A 19,367-nucleotide genomic window follows, 5' to 3' on the forward strand; every position below is an offset into this window, starting at 1 on the left:
TGCAGTTATGCTCCTAAATGGATAATCACAACTATACACTGCAAATTCCCCCTGCCCCCATCACTACCACACAACACTACCAACCACCATTATTTATTTATTTATTTATCCATCAATAGTGCAATATTCAAAACAGTACAAATACTTCCAGTGCAATACTTGTACATACATATACTATATTTGAACAAACAAAGAAAAGAGCTCCATTTACAGACACTCAAATTTCATCAACAGAAAGTCCAATGAAAAAGAAACTGATTAGTTGCTCAGAGGAAGACAAGCATGCTAAAGACCATTGCAATTTTGATGCCAATCCTCTAGTCAGATATTGGGTGTGGTGACCAATGGGCAAAACTCCCAAAAGGTTGGTGTAATCATTTGGTACATTTTTGAATAGACCGATGAAAAGTGGGTTTTATATTTTTATGCTTGCCAGAAGGGCATCTAGATCTGAGTTTGTTGCCAAGAGACTGCAGTATTTTCAGGGGTCCTTGTTGGACAGAGTATGCCTGAAATGCCTATGGCAGAAAGCTGATTTCTTTCTATGGGGATTTAAACCAAACAAATAGGAAAACATGGATCTGCAACCGGATCGCCTTTGGGTTATGTTTACAAGAAAATTTTTGCTTTATAAACATATATTTATAGCCACTGGTTTATCTTGTGTTCCACAGATATCAAGAAAGATGGATGCCAATGCTAGTGAAAGCAATGGCCGGAATGAGAGACAGTAGGCAGCTAAGATAGTGTTCATCAGCCCTTATAGAAGTCTCTGGAAACGGATCTAATGTAAGATCAACTGGCCATAATCTAGTCAGGATTTATTCATTTCAAAACCACCTTTTGGAGTGTATTGTCTCTCTGTCAGGCTGACAGTCAGCTGAGGTGAAGTTTCTTCAGTGATTTGCAATGATGTGATCTAAATAATTTTTTTGTAAGTCAGCAGGACAGTTTTTGTGTTTACTTAAAAAGGGATATGCATTCCTGAATAGTATATTTTCTGTATCAACTTTGATGATTGATTTTATTGTTAATATCTTTTCATTGGAGAGAAGATGAGTTTATCCATGCTTTATTGAAATATGGGCTGAAAAGATGAAAGAGTGATATTTTGGTTTTATCGGATGTAACATTACCAGTCTTAAGTTGTATTGGCGGGCTGTTCTTGGTGATTTTATTTTATTTTTCATTGTTATATTTGCATTTGCCAAGATGATCACAGCAGGCAGGTGTGCAACTAGTGCTAAGCTACTGTAGATATCATTTGGCTCATTCATCTTGTTAGACAAGCCTGCAGCTTGACGGACGACGTAGTAGTAGCAATGGTACGTACTGAATAAACTGGCCAGTCTTACTCGCTCCTTTCTGCGTGTTCTCAGTCAAGCCAAGCAGCACCACTGTTGCCAGAGGTAGGTAGCAAGTTTACTAGTTGAACAAGTTTACTCACTCGCTTTATCGATTCTATCATTACCAGAATGTTTTTCAGGAATGGGAGGGGGAGAGCGCTGCTTTCAAACAGAAATGAACATGACAACAAGCTTTAGAAAAGAGGTGAAAACAACAACACAGCTGGCTTGCGTATGTGGCTATTTGTTTATATCATTACGTCTCACGGAAATCTCCACATAGCACACGTTAGTTTCAGGATTGGTTATAGGGATATTGCAGGTTTAAATTTCACCATTGCTTTTCATTTTGATCTTCTTTAATAGAAAGTGAGCAGGGAGCAAGTGTGATTCTGTACAGGTGAAGATAACTAGCTGACCATATAGCCATAGGATAAGATGACATCTAGTTTCCAAGTAAGTGTACAGCATCTGTAGGTCAGAATGACTTCTAAAATAGTGTGTTCTCACATTACAGATTGTAGTAAAAGTCAACTGCAAACATTAAAGCAGGTCATGTAACGCACATTAAACTGTGGAAAACATGAGTTGTTCACATGCTTTATATGTGTATTAAACAACATTACTCATATTGAACAGTAGAGATGCTGGGCTATTCGGGCACCTGAGCTTGCCCACTTGAAATCGGGAAATCAGGCCTCTTTAGATTAGTTTGGGGATTTGTGGGAAACTTTTGATCACTAGCTGGTGTCAGAGAGTTGATGATTAACTCTGGGAGACTCCCAGAACCTCCAGGAGATGTGGGATGTCTGCAGTCTTGGGCAGTAAATCAGATTACATCATCAATTTACAAAAAAGTAACTTTAATGCCCACAGTGAATTTTATAAATTGTATAATCTGATATTATTTTACCACTCCATGCATTACTTTTGCACCAAGGACTCAATTATTGATATGAATTCTTGGGGGTTTAATTATGAAAAACAGATGTATTCACTTTCTCTCCCTAAATAACATACTCTAATGGATGACTGAAAAGTGCATGCAGCTTTGTAACTACTGTTTATTACAGCAGCGTAACATATTGGAATTTTTGAATGTCACAGTTATGAAGAATAGACAGGTTTCACATCAGTATCATAAATGGGAACAGAGAGTCCTTATTTTGACATGTTATAGCCTAACTGAACTAAGATATAATTGTATTACAGCTATCACTGGAAGCAAATAAAAAAAAAACTAAAATTTCTGCTTGAGCACTGTAGCCTACATTGGTATAATTCCAATGGAACTAAATTATAAAGAAATATAAAGGGTTTATTATACAGCTGCTAAATCTAAGGAAGATATACCTAGTCCTCACAGATAAATAATTATTATTTATTCATTTTTTTTATCTAACCCTGCCGATGTTTGGCATATGTTGTCACAATTTTCAAAACTATTCCCCCTGCCACATTAAATAACTTTGCAGTTTTTGTGACCAATGCACCTGCAATTCAGGCACTGACTAGGCTATTTGGCCTCTTTGCAACCCTGTTAGTGGCGTATGGTTCCTTTGAAAACTACGCAACATGCAAAAGTGATGATTGTCAGATCTCTTTTAAAGCTGACACACTGATAATTGGCATTCAACTTAACATGACTCGCCTGCGTAGCTGCCTTTGTAATTTAGTTGATCCTTACTCATGTCGTGTTTACATTATTTTGCCCTCCCTCTTATACACAAATCCCAGCATATAATACAATTCTTGAATTACAGTAATGTGTTGTTTATGTTTAAAGTCTACTGTATGTTTTGAGTGTACAGCATATTGTCAAATGTGGGATGATTAGATCTTGCATTATGAACATGACTGTGCTCTAGGGATGGGACAATAACCGGTATTACTATATATCGCGGTAAAAAACAATAACAGTTATGACACCATCCCTAATTTTTATTACCGCGACCACCGCGATAACTGGCGACTTGTTGGAAGGCAGAATAGCAAACTCAAACACACAGCACAGCCCCAGTTCTCTCTCGTCTGTCATCATTATATTTTATTTCCCCCAGAAGAGGGAGCGCCCTAATCGTCTACCACTCACTGGGAAGTGAACAGCGTGATAGGGAGCCAGAGCGGAAGTGTAGGCTGCAGCCTTCCCGTGGTTGACTAGCGGCTAAGTGGCTAACGCGATTTTCCATTCACCACAAAGAATTATTTCTTCTGCAACTAACAAAGCAATGAATGGTGTTGAGATTCACCCCTCGGCTCACTATGTACCATAAGCTTTTAGACGATCTACACGTTTGTTATTTTAGTCATAGAAACTCACAGAAAAGACTTTGTATGAAGTACAGCGTAGAATGTACCAGCTGTTGACAGTAGGGAAGATAGTAGACGCAGTTGCGTATAGGTAGGTAAGTGATACAGTTTGGGACTTCACTAAATATGAGTTCAGGCTCATGATAGTAACTGCCGACATTCTTTCACAGTAACCTATGAAGCTGTAACTAGCTGGTTAGCTACTGTAGCTTGTTCCCTTTGCAGGAGATGGAACAAGTAGCGTGACTAGGTTATAAGCATGCTGGGTAGTGTAGTTTGGTAACTAATTTTATCGTTCATGTAAATAATACTGAATGGATTTTTGTGAAATGAAGCCAAGATGTGTTGATGCTTAGTAGAACATATTTCAAAATCAAAGCCGTATGCTTTTTAGATTGCTTATGTGAAGTAACCTCCCATATAGGGAAAGTCAATGGTTGATGGAAATAATGTCAACTTTGCCCCCCTGGGGATAATCAGGCTGCAAGCGATAAATCAGAATCACCATCCCTGTCAAATTCTCCTCCTAAGGTTTTCATCTTTGTAATAATTATCGAGATAATATCATTATGGAGATAATTTTGGCCAAGATAATCGTACTATGAAATTTTCATATCAGTACAGGCCTACTGTGCTCTCAGAGCTTTTTGTATGTTCACTGACACTCTACCAATCACTTCTTACTGAAAAGCAAGTAAGTTACCAAGTTCAACTTTTCGTGACCATCCAAATAAGTCACTAAAGGAACAATCAGTAATATGGACTCTTTATTAACATCTAACGGCAGCAAAAGGAACATATCCCATTGCAAACTGTTATAAATGTGTAGAACATCCCACAGAGTTACGAGAGTTAAAAGTGATGCTAAGCTATCAGCTAACCCAGAGGTCTAGCAGCTCAAGCTGTAACATTAACTTTAACACCAACTTTACCCAAAATCCTTTCGCCACTTACTAGCAATAGATTTTGTGAGCATATTGCTGACATATATTTATTTATGCACATCAAAGCTGTGGCAAAAATGTTGCATCAACAAGAAACCTTAGCTAGCTAGCTTGTGTGGCTAACATTAGCTACATAGGTTGCTTACCTGTCCAACAGATGTAAGGCCAACCCCACGGCGGTTTTGAAGTTTTGCAGAGTGCTAAGCTACCTCCACCTTTGAAATTCTGCTGCAATGTTCACTTGGGTTTTAGAGTGGGCTTTGTCATTGGCCTTTTTGGCTTCAGAATGAGGCTTTTTAGGCTTTGTTGCAGATGTGTCTTGCAGCCGACTGTTTGGTCGCTTTACCTTCTTCCATGGTTGTGCAAGTGAAACTGAAAGAAGTTGCAAACGCAGGGTAGTTCAGGGGGTGGAGCTTGGGTGTTTCTTGAAATGCCTGGTGGTGTGGAGAATTTCCACCAAAACAGAGAGTAGGGGCCGGACTGCTTGTTTAGAAAGCTTGAAATCTCAGCAGCTATTGAGGTAACAGTGGAGTGACTGGCATTGATCAACAACACTTGTGAACCCCCACTGATACAGTATATTATGGTTATTTTGTGCAACGAGCCAGTACAATATTTCTGATTGTTCATTTAAAATCAAAGCATTTATCACTTTTGACTTTATGATATTGATTGTTTAAAAGTTGCAAAACATTGAGTAACACAACTGCTTAATGTTTAGTAAAACAATATTGGGTCAGCAGTGTGACCTTGCATTTGTAGAGGCCATCACATATTTAATGTAATACTGTATTTATCCCCATAGGGAAATTCTCTTTTCACTTCCCCACTGCAGGGAGGTCAGAGGTCAAGGTCAAAGGTCAACTGAAGGGATTCAGTGTTTTGCTCGAAACTTCAGCAGGGTGGATGTTTACCGACACTAGGGTTTGAAACTGGGTCCTCCAGTTGAAGGACCATCTCTCTAATCACTAGGCCCATGAATTTAAACAGGAAGTTCTTTCCTCTGTGGTAACCAAAGTCTACCTCTGTCCCAGCATCCTCTAATAAGACACTGAACATTTACTGTACTTGCTTCAAGGTTGAAAATGGCCAACCCTACTTTCTGAGCCCTTTGGTAATAAATAGGGATATTTAATCCAGGAATATGTGAAAAGCAAATTCCAAATGTCTGTTATATGGTGCGTTGGCTTTAAATTTCAAAAAAATAATTTTGCTAAAGTTTCATATACATATTTCAATTTAACGTGCATGCATTTAGAATGGATTTATAGATGAAGACATGTTGAAGGATTCTGAAGAGAATCTATGATTTATTCACCCTTGTGAGGAAAATGGGATGCTGCCTTATTTTTTTCTGGCACAGTGTTAGACAATGAGACGAATGGGTGCATTAAAAGATAAAAGAAAGTGAACAAGAATTGAATACAAAAGGCAACATGAGCATGGCTCCAGAGATATGAACTATAATTCTTTTTATGACGCAAACATTGACCTGCGATACCATCCTTCGCTCCCAACACTCTTTCTCTCTCTCTATTGTGCTGGCTGGCCTTTTTCTCCGCAGGCTCCTAGACAGTTATACAGCACAGGAAATGCATCAAAGCTGTAAAAAAAAACTCACTGTAATTTAAAGTATGCCTATTCAATCATCCTCGCCTCTTAACAAACACACTGGATATAAGTGTATCTATGCTTTCAATCTCTATTCTGCAGTGCTTCAGAAAGAGAACGAGTTTGTGCGTGCCACTGTGTGTGTTTCGGTGTATTGTTGTTGCCCACTGAGCCCTTCCCTCATGATATGTCTGAGGAGAAGTGATTATGTCTGCTGGGGATGTCATGTCTGGCTAAAGGATGTGAACAGACGTGATTGTGATCTCCCTCTTTTGTTCTTGACTGAGCAGATGTCAGAATTCAGCATATAAACACCATCATACTCTCTCGGTCTGGCAGCACAAACCTAGCGGAGGGCCTTTCACTTTTCTACCAATAACCATTCTCTTTATTTAGTTTCATTACAAAGTGCCACATTAAACCAAAGGCTATGTGCCCTATGCCTTCAATATGCCGGTATCGATCTGGACAGTAACTTTACGCCTTTGTGTTCCTGCCTTCACCTTGGATCATGCCTGGAGAGCGGCCAGACTACTTGCAGGCAATTTGCGTCACACTAACAGCACACAGTGTTTTCTTAATAGGATTGTCACAGTGCTAGTATAGGGTCCATCTAAACACAGTGCTTTTCCAAACTGCTGATTAGTCTTACAAAGACTCAAGCAGGGCCTAATGCATTCACTTTTCAGTAGGGAAATAACATACTAGCTGGAGTGCAAAGCACTTTGTAGTTCCCTCATTTGCCCTCATTTCCCCCCTGAGTGTAAAGACCATATGACACAATGAAAAATTTAGTTCCCTGGAGTGCATAAAATATTTCTCAATCTGGGTCATCTACAACCAATGCAAGTGTGTGACACACACACACACACACACACACATACAGTACATACTGATGATCTTACTAAGCAGTTATTATCCTAGCAGGACACACGTGAAACAAAATTTAAAAGCATCATAATGCGGGCATGCTCATATTTCATGTCAATTCCATAAACCATAAATCCATTTATTGAACGAATGTGAATGTAGAATGTAAAACTGCATATACCTCCCCAGATGGGAATGGAGGATTTGCCAAATTGAAAGATAAAACTGCATACAGTACATCTGATCTAATCTGATCTTCTACCCGATAGTATGGTAGTCCTTTTAAAGCCCATGTCACAGACTACTATATGTGCACATGTGGAGACAGAAAGCTGGACAGGGGCAGACAGGAAACACTGGGAAAACTCTGTGACACCATTTTTCTTGTAATATGAGCAATGGATCCATATCCAAGGTTTTTGTTTGATACATAATTCTGAAGATAAGGGATTCTATCATAGTTACAGACATGCCATTTTTTGCCTTTGTTTTCCAGGGAAGGCACTGGGCGTGAATAAATAGCAGTATATAAATTCAATATAATAAATCCAAAGCAAGACTTGATGTAACCTCTAAAAGACTCTGACCTCTGCTTATATTCACAAACACACACACTGAACCAATGAACATGGTAGCACTTAAACATACAGTGATTTCAATATGTAGTAACAGTTTGCTGAGCATGCTTACTATTTTTCAGTAACATCCGGTGTCACATTCATACAGTCGTCCACATTCACACCTCATGTATACCTGGGAGCTTCCCAGAACAACCAAAGTCTTCTTCTACTGGCCATTCAAAAGATCCACTAGAGCAGGCCACTTCTCTGTCCTTAGTGTAATACCATTTAACAGTTTTGTCTCACAACTATTTTGAAGAGAAAAGTCTGATGCCTACAGACTACTTCAGTGGAGAGCAGGCAAATTAGCATCCCATTTATTGCAATGTAACTGCTCAACCTAATTTTAAAATCCATTTTTACTTGCTGTGGCTCTTTTAAGAGATATCTAAAATTTTACAGAATACTAGAAGTTGCCGAATAGTGACATTGTGTCTCAGCGTTTAATGTTATAGTGGTCTGATGCCAACTCAGTAACCACTCCATTCAAAGAAAGTGCAGGAGTAAAATTTTGATAGTCAAATCCATGATGAATATCTAGCAATAAATGTTTATTTGGATGGTCTACCTAAGCCTCATATCCTTTGCATTTTTACAGTTTCCAAAGGGAATGGAGCTTATTTCATTGTGTTAAGGACAATGTGTGTGTTATGGCTGAATTGTAGCCTTAAGTGAGAAATTCCAGACATTTTTTGTAGGTGACTCAGGCTCATTTTGCTTCATTTGAGTCTGCACTCAAATTATGCCACCAGTGTTTACTAAAAAGTCTATATGCTCTCACAGATTTGATTTAAGAAAGATAAAATGAAGAATACATCCATATTATCTTTAGGGCTTGCTTTGAAATTATTTCTAAATCACCTGCACCATTTATTATACCTGAGGAGCAAAATGGTGTTCGACTACCAACCTGCCTGACAATATAGGCAATCTCCTGGGAAACACCATCAAAATTATGGTGGCACGTAAACATGAAGTGCTGAAATGATGGGGGGACTGGGCAATAGGTGAGATCAAATCAGATGTTAACCAGGGCGGCTGTGGCTCAGGAGTTAGTGCAGGTCGTCCACTAATCAGAAGGTCGGTGGTTCGATCCCGGCACCTCCAGTCCGCATGTCGAAGTGTCCTTGGGCAAGATACTGAACCCCAAATTGCTCCCGATGGTTGCGCCAGCACCCTGTGTGGGAGCTTGCCGCCATCGGTGTATGAATGTGTGGCTGAATGTAGGCACGTGCTGTAGGGCGCTTTGGATAAATGCAGTCCATTTACCATTGTGTGAATGTAGGCATGTTGTAAAGCGCTATATAAATGCAGTCCATTTTATTATTGTAGAAGTTATTGTCATACCTGGGGGTGACTCAGAGTTTAGCACTGCTGCCTCACAGCAACAAGAACCAGGGTTTGATCTCTGGCCTGAGCTTTTCTGTGTGGAGTTTGCATGTTCTCCCCATGTTCACATGGGTTTTCTGCCACAATTCTAACACAGTCAAGCCAGATGGAGGCTCTAAATTGCCCATAGATATGAATGTGAGTGTGTGTCTATCTGTGCTAGCCCTGTCCAGGGTGTTTCCCTGCCTTCTGCCCAATGTACACTGAGACAGTCCCCTGTGAGCCTGCAGGGATCATGTCAATGAATACAAAATAACAAGCACAATAGCATCATCTACAGGGCCAACAGGCAAGTACTGAATGTAATTTGTAGGTAATCAAGAGGCAACTTATGTGTTATGTAATGTGTAGCAAGCAAGTAATATGTAAAGCACTGCAAGAATAAATGAATCAATCAATCAATCAATGGTTCAAGGTTTAAGGTTCATGGCTGACTTTTATTATTTCCGGGGATATTCTGCTTCTCAATTGCAGTAAAACCAGGACATCAAGATAATACAAAGAAACAAAACAGATGATACAATAAAACAGACAATGCAATGATACAGAAATCTGCACTCACCCTCATTTACAAAATTTCATGCCCTCAGAAACTGCTGAAAGACAAGCACACACACACACACCTACACACGCACACGCACACAATCTCAGACAGCCATTCAGAAACATCAACCCACTTGGGCTTAACAAAGGCTTAACAAATACATTGGCATAATACACATTATAGGATACAAAAACTCCTATGACTGAAGAATGAATTAATGAAAAAATGAATGAATGATGAACAAATGAATAACTGATGTGTCATGTATGTATTCCATCACACATGGGACTATCGGACACATTATTGCATCTACAAATTTTCCCAGTAAGGAGCAGAAAAACAAATTCCGATTTCAATTTCATTAATAATATTTGAGTTGCCAATTAAAAACTAACTTGTTACTTTTTATGACCCTCTCTGAATATCAGATTGAAGTTGATTTATCCAAAGACTATATTTCACTCCAACCCCTGAATCGTTTTCATCATAATTAGTTGTCCTCCTCTTGATATGGACACACACTATGCTAGCTCAGATGAGAAATAGCAGAAAAGTTTACTTTCTCTGGGTGGAAGTATTTTCACTGCCTGCTTTTTCCAAGCTAAAGCATGACAGGAATGGTGGAGATCAACACTATTTGGATATCCTGATATTATTTGAGTAACAAGCCAAACACAAAGGTGGGCCCACACAGACATGTATTTCCGGTACTGTATGTCAACCATTGGGTTACATGATACAAAATTACAATAATATGATAGCAAAAAAGGTAATTATAATGTAGACTTACTGAAAAAAGAACCCGGAAGTAATCAACCTAAAGTTGCTTTGAAGAAAAGCATGGTGATTAGTTAATCACTTGTATTATTCACAAACCAGTTGTCAAAAACACATTTGGATTGGGAGATGAGAAAAAAGGTGATGATAATAGCAATATTCAAACTGCAGTCTGAAAATTGGAATATAATGTGCATTTAACTTCATATTTAAAACATTTTGTAGGCAAAGCAATCCAGAAATAACTGAAATGAATCAGATTACTTATTGAACTACAGCAGATTATGTTTTTGGCAGGTAGTCGGTGTTCTGTAACAGATGACAATTTAAATGTATCCTTCCGAACACAGTGCATAACACAAGCAGGGAAAGAAAAGTCCCAATGATCTATGCCCTGCCTCTCAACCTGTCCACCCCTGAATCACCAACCCCACTTTAACTGGATGTTAAAATCACTGTTTATTTCTTTATTGTGCCCCCCTCCCCTTTCTTTTTTCTAAATGTGCACTAGACCTGAATGAATAGCTCAAAGTACAAGAGTTAAAAATAAATTCAAAGCAACACTTGACCAAGGCACATAAATGGATGGCCATCCTTTTTTACCAGGCCTGTAACCTCTTAAAGTGCGGGTTGACATTTGTTCACCCACTTACTGTATAATCTGTGAAATGGTGAGGAGAGCACAGCTGTTAGTCAATGGAATATACGGAAAATAACACACAGTAGCACTTAAACATGGAGCACTTTAGATATTACCTTTTCCCTCTGATTTCCGTAGTAATTTACATGTACAAATAACGTAGCTGATGCTACTGTATTATCAGCTAATTCTTCCTTATTTTCCAGCTTTGTATATTAACGCAGCCTGAATTATGACTTACTGTAGTCTGATGCAGACTCAGTATTGAGTTTTCATGGGACACTGTTTGAGAGAGGCTATGCAATAAGGCATGCAGCCCTGTAGGTGAGATCTCTATACCTGTGGGAATCCGGTGCTCCAATCTCTCACACCTCGCAGTGATGCTGACAGCTGTAGCTGCACCGACTCCCCTACCTGCCTACACTAATATATACATTACACTCGATGAGCTGGAGTTAGGGAGCAAAATGTACATTACATGGTTTTCCCTGATGCAATTAAAGACCGCCAAACCATGAGCGGTGGCCTAGTCAGCTCCATGACCATGAAGCAGAATATTAGATTTCCCAGCTCCCCCCTGCTTGAGCACTGCAAAAGTGATAAGGAGATGGGAACCTCCCTGCAGGAGACCTGGGAGCCAGCACAGTGTGTACCCAGCCCAGTCTCAAGAGGACCAGAGGTTCCTATAATGTTAGGACTTCCATTAATATTTACAGTGATTTAGCTTATTCATTACAGTTTAGTCTCAGGTTTGACAAAGGCTTTGCTATTTTTGGTTTAGTTTTTATTTCTCTCAAGTAATCAGCGTTAGTTTAGTTATTATTTATCGAGCCATTTCACTGTGGAATTCCTTACCCAGTTCTATTGTAGCTAAGGCCAGCAGCAAATTTATTTTTAAAAAACTTGTCAGAAAACATTTGATTGAGTTAAGGTCAAATGCTTACTTTTAATTTCTACTTGTTTTATACTGTTGTATCCATGCACACATATTTCACACTTTTGTCTGTTTGAGCTTGTCCTTAGCCTTTTGATATGTGAATTTTTTACTGTACAAATGTGACTTATCTTAATATTTCTGTTTGTCTTTCATGCTGTGGCCCATGACAAAGTGGTCCTAATGTTTGATTTGATTGCATCCTGGTTTTAAACATTGTGCTTATGTATTGGATGTATATTGTGTTTTAGTGGGACCCCAGGAAGAATAGCTGACACCCTTGTGCCACAGCTAATGGGGACCCTATCAATAAACATTAAACATTTACTTGTCTTAGTGTTAATTTTGTTTTGGTAATGCCTGTTTTGTACACTGTACACACTGATGGCCACATTATTGTGCATTTACATGTGCATTTTAGGCATTTAATTGAACCAGAGCATCTTACAATGAATGCAACCATAGAATAAGCTTTGATTTATAGATCACCACGGTTCCAAGCAATGACTAATAAGGACTGAAAGGGTCAGAGCCACGGTGCCCTAAAAATATCCCTGTGAGCACTGACTGATCATGTACAGTATGAGTGAAAATATCTAAAAATGAGAGCTACGGAGAAAGAAACAAATTGGAGCGAATAGGGGAGGAAGACGTGGGGCGATGATTCAGTGGGGAGAGGCTGATGCGAGGTATTTCTTGATGAGATGAGTTTTTTATGGTAATTGCATTGTAACTGCACTTGTATTATATTCTAACAGCGAATATGGGGCCATTCATTATTACTAGAGGATTATCTTTCCATTTTAGTCAAAGAATGGCAATGGCCAAAATACTAAATTGAGGGAATTTAGGCTTTTCAGTTAGTTTTGGAAACACATATTTTAGCTTCCTTTGACAGATTTTTTTTTTATCAAGCTCATTTTTCTTAAATTGCAGTTTCCTAAAATGTTCCTTTATGCCCAGTTTTAGCTAGTCTTATTTTTGTTAACCGTAACACCCTTGGGTGCCATGCTGTCTCATGGCTCTGGCTTCTGCACTCTACAGTGGATGTATTGGTGAAGTGGGGTGTCTGTTTGAGTGCAGTGCACAGTGCTCCATCGTTTAGATGCAAATTTTCCGGGGTGTAGTGTGATCATGCTGCCCGTTTGGGATCTGACAGAGGGTTATGAAATCAGAGGGCCATGCTATCTATCTGATAAAGATTCATCTAAAAGGCAGAGCTGTTTGAAGACTGAAGCCAATTAGACATGATATGCAAAGGGGTCCGAGATTTACATTTTCTTCCATCAAGCGACAGATGGATTTATGTCACCAACGCCTCAGATCAGAAGAGAAACGGAGACCAAAGGCACGCACATTATTCATTCAACACTGCTGCATGCATAATGCTAAATCTATATTCAATAGAAATATTGTCTCTGAGCTCTGCATCCACTGCATGGAAATGTAAGCAAATTGTTTACTGTAGCTTTGACTTCTAGATTTGAGTTTCTTTGGCAGGAGGCTTTAATTCAGTCTATATGTACTAATATAGTCGATCTGATTACAAGCCCTCCATTTACACTGAGAGAGAAAAAAAAATCATAGATGGGATTTTGGAAACATATTTACAGAGGCTGAGGCAGAGAGCGTATCTGGAAATATTGGATTTTGCTGTGAAGAGAGCAAATGGGTCAGGGTAACATTAGAAACAGGGCAAACAATGACAGGGGGAGACCAAAGACAAATGTTTGATGAATAAGAAAACCAAGAAGTTTGATATTGACAAAGTGGATCTGAAAAAAAGAAAGAAAAAAAAGGAGGAATTAATTAAGTAATAATCTAAACCAGATCTCTGTTGAAAAGGAGATACAAGTCTAAGTGACACTTGCTGTGCCTCTAAATTTAATTTAAAAGGTGCATGAAAAAGAAAAAAAAGACAGAAAATGTCCAAGTCAGGAAAGATTCCTAGTGGGGAGCGCTTCAGCAGAGGAGTGAATTCTTTCCTAAATCGCAGCAGTAATAGTTTTGAACATGTTTATCACAATCAATCTTGAAGAACGATCTCGCTGTGCTCTTTTGACGGACTGTCCCTTTAACTGCACCTTGATTAAGTTGCTAGGACTTGCTGATACGTGAGGGTCTCGGGGGGTCAATGCAATTAAAAAAGCTTGGAGAAATTAGATCACTCTGCATTCCGCACACCGCGTTCCTTTTACTGCATCAGCCGCTGTTATGATACGGCCTCCAATTGTTGCCTAGTCAGGTTGCGCACAACTAGAATTGCCATCGGGAGATTCAGAGTGATTCCTGCTGAGCTGGTCAATTACTGGAGCATCACTTATATGAACACTTACTCAGTCTTGACTTCTTTTTACATATATTATGAAAATTAAAAAAAATAAATCATGTCAGCCTATGAGTAATTAAGTGTGTGGCAACCTACCGCTTTTTAATGGATTTATTCATTCCCCTTGTCAGTTCAACTGTCAAGTGTTATACTGTATCTTCTTTGTGTTTTATTGTTATTCATTGGGGGTGCTCTGTATTGCACAGTATTGTGTTGCATTGGTTTTAGCAGTGGTGTCGTGCATGGGGGACAGTAAGGGAAATTATAATTTGATTTAAAAGTCTTTTCAAAGGGAAACAAATGCAGTGGGATGCTACACTATTTACTCCAACAACATTTGATTGTTGAAGCAAAACACCTTGTGGACACTAGAGTGCCAGTAATGCTAATAGTTGTTCAAAGAGAAAAGTAAGGTTGCATCACTTCAAAATGCTTTTGCTTTCTACTGGTGTATGGACTGCAGGGAGGTGCTGCACGTTGCAGAGTTTGCCCTGAATGCTAACTTGTAGGCAGATTGTCAGCCGCACAGGTACATTTTTCTATGACAATAGGTTTTAATGCTTGTCTGCACTGCCTGTATGCATGAGTGTGTGTGTGTATGTGTGTGTGTCAGACAGTAAACAGACAACTGTATATGTGTGGCTAACATATTCTTCATATTAGTTCCACCAACACTTAAATGACTAGGGCTGGTGATTGGCCAGAAGGACCTTTCTGATTAGCCAACCATTTGATTAAGTTGTGGTTCAGCTACTGTCATAATAACATTAACGCACCATTTTATTAATCACAATGGTTTTAATGGTCTAACTTTAATGTCATATTGTTGGCCAGCGTTATGACAGGTGCAGTGGGTTTACTTGGGGAGGCAGACGCACAACATCAGGAACATTTTCCTCATAGTAAGTTGCACAACACACACACACACACACACACACACACACACACACACACACACACACACACATCAATTTCCTCAATGCTTAAAAATCATTCATTAACCTATCTCCTCCCTGGCCCTCTACATCTCCCCTTCATGATTTAAGTCCATTTTTTATTCTATTCTATTCTATTCTATACAAAGAGAAGCTGTTCCTAATATTTTGCACGCAGTGTAATGCTGAAGTCAACTTTTTGTGAGTCTGGATGATGGCCATGGTCACAGCAAGGCAGGTTAAGGCTTTGGGTAATGAGCGGCGCTGATTATAAAACCCTTTTAACAAGCTAGTCACAAATTACTTTTCAGAGAATCCAAAATATATACCTACAGATAAAAACAACAACTTGTCTGTGTTTGTGTATGTCAGGGCATGTGCATGCATGAGTGTTGGTGGATATGAGTACCAGGGCAACACTGGTAAAGTCTGCAGAAGCAGGGAGTAAATGACAGACTAACAAGAGGAGCTTAAAGCCCCCTTAAGCAGGAAAGGAAGGAAAAGTAATGGCTGGTGCAGTACATGACAAGTGCAGAGAGCCCTGGAGTTTCCTGTCATTTCATAGGGTGAGTGGTGCTGACTTGCACACACAGACATCCACCCACACACACACACACGCACATATAGACTGTTCTTTCCAGTGCTGTACACTTGGCAACATATGTCATTTGGCGGATGGCTTTATCTAAAGGGCCTTATAGTTCTGTGAGTATGCATGGGTGGACAATTTTTAGCATGGATGGTCCCAGTGGGAATCAAACCCCTAACCATGGCAGTGTTAGTGCCACACTCCGCCCACTGAGCCACACAGGGAATGGACCCCTAACTGTGGCAGTATTAGTGCTGTACTCTACCCATTGAGCTACAAGACTGCAAATTCAAGAGTGATTCTACTGTGCAGCGGCAACAAAAGAATTGCACAGGAAATACATTGTAGCACTCTGTATTCCAGTTGTACACCATCTAAATCTGCTCGCTACAAATGGATTCCAAGAAAAGCTTCTGAAAAATGAATATTTCATTTTTTTTTTGCAATTTGCTGAGTTTGTTCTAGGTGAGACCCGCCGACACAAAGTTTTTTGACGAAATGGTTTATATATAAGATGCAATGGTGGGGCATCCTGTATATACGCCCTGTATAAATAGTACAGATTTGGACAAAACAAATCTAGGCTTCGATTCTGCACAAGCGGAACAATTTTCAAAGCTGTCCAGTATGCCTTGTGCATGCCTGAACAACATATGGCAATTGGCGCAGAAAGCAATATGCAGAAGTAGGAGAGTAGCAATTAGAGGCACAGAAGAGTGCTGAACCAATATAGGCCGATAAAGAGCCCCTTTGCCCACAGTTTTCAAGCTGTAATTATGTGTAATTGTGATTCCTTGTATGGCTTCTGAGCTGGTCTCAGCACCACGTTCCTCTTAAATGAGTCCTGTGGGGCTCACCTTCACTTCCCCTGCTCAGCACTTTCACACCACACCCACTGATGGCCTGTTCCAACTCATTATAGTGGGTCCATATATGGCTGGGTCTTCACCCCGCACACACACACCCACCGTCACCACCGCTGCTGCGGCTCCAAGCTCTTTCAATTCATTTTAATTACACTCAGAATCAGCATCAAAAAGTCAGTTGAATCAGTGAACACAATAGCTGTAGAGGAATATGTCTTAATGATAGTGGTGCATCTACATACTGATTGCATACTGACGCACACAGTACAAGGACAACAAGACCTCCCATACAGTGCAAAGAAACGGTGCAGAACATACTTCATTTCAAAGAGCATCATGTGCATTACACTGAAAATAAAACTAAATGTGTTACAAAATGATACAGGTCGCTCGATTTGAAAAATAATGAACATTTCAACAGGGATTTGTCATTTCTATTTTCACTGTTTGCTGCCTGGTTATTAATTTGGAGACAGTGAATATGCTTGTTGGCATTTATTCAAATAAATATGGCTTTCTTGTGCATTTATTTGAATATGAATTATTATAGAAGCACTGAATTTTAAGTGTTCATTAAATCTGTCTCTCTCTACCTCTCTTTCTCTCATCCTCCCTCTCTCATATTCTGATTGCAGGGACGTGATATTCTCTGGTCAAAAGGTAAGCTAGTTCTCTCAGAAAAACGCATCATCAGAGTAATCTTTCCCCCAGGAGGATTCATCTTCCTGCAGGATCAATATTTCCCTCACACACCAGTGCTCTGCTGCTATTTTGGGACATTAGTACACATTTCAGGTGAGAATTGGTGAATTAGGTGATCAACTTGAGCTTACATGCAAGTGACTTAAGATGTAGTAGATCCTAAGGCTTAGTTTGTGTATACTATATGCTGGAGTGCAGTTGTGAGATCCATAATTTCCTCAAGTGAAGTCAAAATCTAATCGGTGGTGTCAGAGACAAATGAACGAAGGAACAATGTAACAGCACCCTTGGATGTATCAGTGTAATTTTGAAAATGCTGAAATACTATGGTGACATGGATCATTCCCCCAAGTTCTGTCAAAATCTGATAAGTGGTGATATTGTGCTTGACGGTTGGATGAACAAACTAACAAACAAAGGAGACCTATCCATCGTCCTCCCCCTGATTTGACTGATAATCAAACTAAAGGACAGGGAGTCAAGTGGCTGTCAATTTGGTATTTTTAGTGACTTCTTTTTTTTGCGTTCATTAGTGTTTTATTTATTTATGAAAATATGTATTATTGTTTGTAAAGGATTTTGTAACTATTTTGAAAAATGCTATATAAATGGTTTCTTCTTCTTCTTAATAATGGTAGTAGTAGCAGTAGCATTATGTCATCAAAATATTATGACCGATTTTTGGAAAGTCCAAAATAAAGATTGATACAGCTATGGGGCTGGAGAAACAGAATTATGTGACTGATATGAAACTGAAGTGGCCATGATGTGCTCCCTCCGACTGGTGAAAACTGTGACCTCATGCAAACAAACACATGTGGTGTAAACAATTATTAGGAAGACATACTAACACATTACCGTCGGCAGCCTGCGGAGAACGAGGCTAGCTGAAGAAACATCTTTGGATCAAGTCATCGGACCTGCTTTAAGACTCACCTGAAATGTCATTCCTAAGCAGTGAAACACTTTGACATGTTCCAGGGGCATTACAAGATGTCAGAGCGGGTTTAGGATGCAGCTAAATTTAGCCCAGTCTGTTTGCAACCAGCCTTGACCATCTCCACACAGCCTTGTTCTTTTACAGAGTGCAGTAGATATTTCTTGTAGAGAGCAGGAAAGGCCTTAATGCACACATCCTTAATTTTACTTTTTCCATTTTAAGACATAATGAGAGGTAACATCTTCAAAGATATTTAAGCTACATATTATGATAGCACTCCACTCTTGCATATGAACAGCACTTAGTCCTTTTTCTCATCTTCCATGTATTCTGGCAGCTCCGTACTTTAGGGAACCTCTGCACAATCAGACACCTGGGAGAAGTCTCCAACAAATAAGATTGATATGTCACCTGAGACTTGCAGCAAGTTGCTGAGTAAATGCTTTGCCAAATTAACTATTCTTTGCTCCTTTTTCCTTTTTTCCTCCCCTTGGTGATGTCTCTCATGCAGAGAATTGGAATTTCAAATTTCCGCTTTTGATGACATTTGTGCTAAGGGCTGTGACATAATGTTCTCTCAGTTGAATAAATATGTAAATATAGACCACCGCGTCATGTCTGATTAAACAAACGAATGACTTCATTAATTAAAACTTTTTTTCCCCAACTTTGTGTATTCTTTTTCTTCATGATTTTAAATGTGAACATTCTGATCACTCTGAATGCTGGCCGACTACGTCTTCATCATACCTGCGAAAGCTAAGTAGAGAAGCTCAAATCTTCAGGAAGCGGTGAAATTCTGGAATTTCACACATGCTGACTCATGCCCATCATATCCCCCATGGTCTAAACATTAGCAGTGGTAGGACAGAAAAGTAAAGCATAGGCTATTATAACACAAGAACTCAAAATGGCCCATGATCAGTTGTGGCAGAGCTGGATCCTGGTGGTGTGAGTGAACATTGAGTTTGTTCCACCATGACACCACCCAGTGGGCCCCCAGGTGGATGCCTTGGGTTTT

This window comes from Centroberyx affinis, unplaced genomic scaffold (genome assembly GCF_046629955.1).
Source record: "Centroberyx affinis isolate AG114_WGS23_722 - 3 ecotype Tasmania unplaced genomic scaffold, CSIRO-AGI_Caff_v1 ptg002151l_1, whole genome shotgun sequence".
NCBI lineage: Eukaryota > Metazoa > Chordata > Actinopteri > Beryciformes > Berycidae > Centroberyx > Centroberyx affinis.